Source organism: Pteropus vampyrus, unplaced genomic scaffold (genome assembly GCF_000151845.1).
Source record: "Pteropus vampyrus isolate Shadow unplaced genomic scaffold, Pvam_2.0 Scaffold203, whole genome shotgun sequence".
Lineage (NCBI taxonomy): Eukaryota > Metazoa > Chordata > Mammalia > Chiroptera > Pteropodidae > Pteropus > Pteropus vampyrus.
Window position 1 is genome coordinate 721,417 of NW_011888984.1, and position 4,825 is coordinate 726,241.

General features: G+C 43.9%; 2 pseudogenes; one reads left to right on the forward strand and one right to left on the reverse strand.

Annotated features, from left to right (window-relative positions):
* Nucleotides 1-211: 211 nt before the first annotated feature.
* On the forward strand, nt 212-330 carry LOC111746879 (annotated as a pseudogene).
* A 3,476-nt stretch (nt 331-3,806) lies between these two features.
* LOC111746889 lies at nt 3,807-3,925 on the reverse strand (annotated as a pseudogene).
* Nucleotides 3,926-4,825: the final 900 nt, after the last annotated feature.

A 4,825-nucleotide genomic window follows, 5' to 3' on the forward strand; every position in this document is an offset into this window, starting at 1 on the left:
TTTAAAATACAACTTTATTCTGATCCTAAATGAAAAGGAATGGGAATAACAGTAACAAACAAGGCTTCACCTCTGAGTATTGTGATGTGACTGTAGCGGTCCTGCAATGGAAACTCAATAAGGGGACGTGGTTCCATAGTGTAGCGGTTAGCACGTCTGCTTTACACACAGAAGGTCCTGGGGTCACGCCCCGGTGGAGCCACGGTCCATGGTCTACAGCCACGCCGCCCTGAACAAGCCCGATCCCGTCTGTTCTCGGAAGCTAAGCAGAGTTGGGCCAGGTTAGTACTTGGATGGGAGACCACCTAGGAAGACTAGGTGCTGTAGGTGTAAATTTTAAAAAAAAAAGGGCAAGAAAAGAAAAGAAAAAAGAAACTCAATAAGAAAACTGTGTCCCAAAACAGCTAAATATGCAAGTCCAAAAAATGAAAGTACTTTAACTCCCACATTCGCTCCGAAGCCCATTCATCTCCCTCAGCATCTCAAAGCTTAAGCACATGTTCTGTTAGCTAGTAATAATGTGGCAAACACGCTGCGCCACCGATAACTCAGGACCCTCGCCTATAAAACTAGACTTCTGGCGCTGGGCTCCAGCTTCACTTTCTCACGGGTCGGGTCGTCATCCTCATCAGCAGAGTAGTTGTCTGAGCAACCTCTAAATCGTGCTCATGCGGTTCTGTCATAGCTGGGTGCGTGATAACCTCCGCTGGGGTGAGAGCAGGCAAGCCAACAAACTCCCATCGGCTTTCCAGCAAGCCAGAGGGAGCGCTTTTCGAAGTTGTGGTTACTTTTGGCTGAAATGTCACAGTACTGAAGGTTCTTCTTCCGGTGGAAGACAATTGATTTTGCCTTAACTTTCCTGTTCTTGATATCCACTTCATTGCCACACCACACGGTGGGATGTTTTCACATGCTCGGATCAGATCTCCATGCCAGTTAGGCGCATTCTTGTAAGTTACATCAAACGTTACACCGGGCTTGGATGTAATAGCCACCTCTCAGTCCACCAAACTTCTCCTTACCAGCCGTGTCCCACACGTTGAACTTGATAGGTCCTCCATTGGTGTGGAACACAGTAGGCGGACCTCGACACGCAAGATAGCTACATACTTCTTCTCGAATTCACCAGTCAGATGACGTTTCGCAAATGTCTTTTCTCCAGTCCCATCGTCAACAACCGATACAAATTTGAACTGAACTTGGGGCTCTCTTTGGAGCAGCCATCGTGATGTTACTTCCAGAAGTGTCTCCGGGCCCGTCTGACTCCACTGACTCTAGCCGTTGAGTCCCACCTAGGCTCGATCTCCTTTTGAGAAAAAGAATCAAGGGGTCCCAAAAATAAAGATGAAAAAGCAACAATCCAGTAGAAAAATAGGGAAAAGATCTGAATAGTTCATAGAAAAAGGAATACAAATTGTTCCTAAAGATAAGAAATGCTCGATCCCACCTATATTCAGAGAAATGCAAATTAAACTGTCCTGAGACACCACTTCTCACTTATCAGATAGGTAAAAATAGAAAAACTCGACAATATGTTTATTGGGAAGGCTATGAGGAAAAGAATACTGTCACATCTTAGGTGGGGGTGCAAATGTATAAGTCCAACACAGGGCAACTTGGCAGCATCTGGCAAAATTACAGGTGCATTTTCTCTTGACCCAGGACTCTCGCCTCTAGGAATCTAACCCAAACACACAATGACAATAAAAGGATGTAAGGCCGAGGCTGTTCATGAAAGCCCCCTTCATAATGGAAAAAGACTGCAACGACTCAGACGTCTGTCAGGAGGGGACTGGTTGAATAAACTACGCTTCGTCTCCATGATGGACAACTATGCAGATGAAAAATAGGAACTATCTCTAGTCCCTGATCTGGAGTGATCTCCAAGATATATGGGGAAGGGAAGAAAGCAAGGTTAGAAAAGCGTACGTAGTAAAGGAGACGTAAGAGAAGGGGCACGATGGGCTTCGGGGCACGGATAATATCTGTTGACCTGGGCGGTGGTTATGTGGATTATTTCCTTTGTGATAACTCATAAAGCTGCACAGTGACGTGAACTTTTCTGTAAGCATCTTGTAATTCCAAAAAAAAACAGTTTTAAAATTAATAAATTGTAATCTCTGAAGATCCTGGAGCAAAGAAAATGGGTTCGTGTGTGTGTGTTGTGTGTGTGTGTGTGTGTGTGTGTGTGTGTGTGTGTGTGTGAGAGACAGAGAGACAGAGACAGAGAGACAGAGAGAGAGACAGAGAGACAGAGAGACAGAGAGACAGAGAGACAGAGAGAGAAGCGGGGTGGGAGAAGACAAAGTATGCGAGGACCTTGCCCAGATTCAGATTTGCACAAGAAGCAATTTTCAAAAATCACATTTTTTAGACTGTTGAGGAAATATGAATATGGACATGTTACTAGATTATCAAAAGGACTTCTTGTTAATTTCGTTAAATGTGATAATGTAAGAAAATGTTCTTTTCTTTTAAGAGATGCATATTTAAGTAGATGGGGTCAAAGAGCCCCATAATATTGGAATTTGCTTTAAAATACTCTAGCAAAAAAGGTGGGGCAATAGATAAGGCTGACGAAATGTTGATTGTTGCAACTGGATGATACGTAAATGGGGGTTTCTGCAGGATTTAACATTTTGTTAAAAAAAATTTTTTTTTAATTAATCAAGTTGTGAAAGTCCCAGTCATAACAGCCTCTGAAGAGTTCTATCTACTCGATCCTGATTTAGTTTTTCAGTGACATGTGTATGTGGCACTAGCCCTTAGGACTCCGCTGTGGCCATTCCTTCATTCTAATAAATATGTTTGAGTACCTGCTATGTGTTCGATTTCAGGTACCTTGCGTTAGGCTGAAAACTTCTCCAGAAAGAACAATCATGTGACTAGAAGGGTAGAACTTGCGGCACCCGCCCACCCACCTCTGGGAACAGAAGGGAGACTGGAGATTGAGTTAGTCACGAATGGCTAATGACTTAAGCGGCCGTGCCTAGCTAATGAAGCCTCCATAAAAATTTTAAACATCGGGATTCGGAGAGCTTCCGGCTTGGTGCCCGGAGGGTGGCACACCCAGAGAAGGCACGGAAGCTCCATGCTGCTTCTTCCATGCCTTGCCCTACGCATCTCTTCCATTTGGCTGATCCTGAGTTGTAGCCTTTATAACAATAAACCAGTAACAGTAAGTAATACATTTTCCTGAGTCTTGTGAGATGTTCTAGCAAATGATCAAACAGAGAAGGTTGGGAAACCTGATTTACAGCCAGTCAGTGAGAAATATGGGTGGCCTGGACTTGCCATTGGTGTCTGAAGTGGGGAAGTCGTGGACTGAGCCCTTAACCTGTGAGGTCTGATGCTAACTCCAGGTAGTTAGTGCCTGAACTGAACTAATTTGTAAGTCACCAGTTGGAGTCTGCAGAGAATTGGAGAATCGTTTAGTGTGGAAAACTCATGCCTTTGGTGTCAGAAGTGAAGTGTGTGAATACAGAAACAGGTCTTTTATAGCATATGAGGTGACAGGTGCACTTGGCTGGTAGATATAGAGATAGGACAGTGCAGTTCTCTTGTGACCGCTTCTGCTCATTCAAATGGGAAGCGAGGTCATCGGCTAGGAGTAAGAAAGGAGGAGGTTTCGGGGTTCGATGAGAGAGGAGAAAGTGTAAAATAATCTTTCAAGAAAATAGATCCAACCACTTTGGAAAACTGTCAATTTCTTTCTTTTTTTTTTTTTTCTAGGCAAGGCAACTCTTGTGACCTCACAGATTGCAAGGACCTTGTCAGCTTACCATCCTTTATTTTTTTAGTTTTTATGCCTACAGCAACTGGTTTTCCTAGGTGGTCTCCCATCTAAGTACTAACCAGGCCTGATCTTGCTTAGCTTCCGAGATTAGATGGGATCAGGTTTGTTCAGGGGGGCATGGCCATAGCCTCAATTTCTTAAAAAGATAAACATATTCTTACCCTGGGACTCAGCCACTTGACTCCTACGACTCTTCTCGAGAAAAATGAAAGCTTATGTCCACACAAGTATTTGTGCATGAATGTTCATAGCAGCATTATTCATAATAGCCCCAAACTGGAACCAACTCAAATGCCTATCAACAGATGAATGAATGAAAGGTGATATACCATAAAATGGAATCCTCAGCAATTAAAAGGAATGAACTACCGATAAACACGACAGCATGGAACGTGATGCCAAGTGACAAAAACCTGATGGAAAACGATAGATTGTATGGTTCCATTTGCATGAATCGGGGTGACGGAAGTGTTCTGAAACTGGATTGTGGCGAGGGTTGCACAATTGTATAAATTTACTGAAATTCATTGAACCGTATACATAAAATCGGCGGATTTTATGATATGTAAATTGTGCCCTAATAAAACGTTTTAAAAATTAACACGTTACCAATAAAACTAATAGGGGAAAAAAATAAAGCGGGAGAATGAATGCATTAGGGACATGTGATAGGATGGCTGGGTGGCACTCGGCTTTGTGGTCATGAGCACAAAATGAGACCAGACAGAGTGGGGAAGGTGTTTTTCTCCATCCACATTCAGCTGCCAGGGTGCAGGTGTAGAGGAGGTGGAAAGTCGACTCGATGGGGTGAAAAAGACAGAAAAAAGTACATAGTGTGAGGGTCTGAGCAAAGAGGTGTTGATAGCGATGGATAGGGAGTCAGGCTGGGTGCGGGGAGTAGTGTGGTCGTGAGCAGGGGAGGGACAGGGCAAAGGTGGTCAGCTTCGTGAATGTGAATCGTTTAGGCTGAAGGATGGTTGGAGCAACAGCTTTAGAGGGAGTGAGCGGGAGAGACAGGAGGTGAGGGGC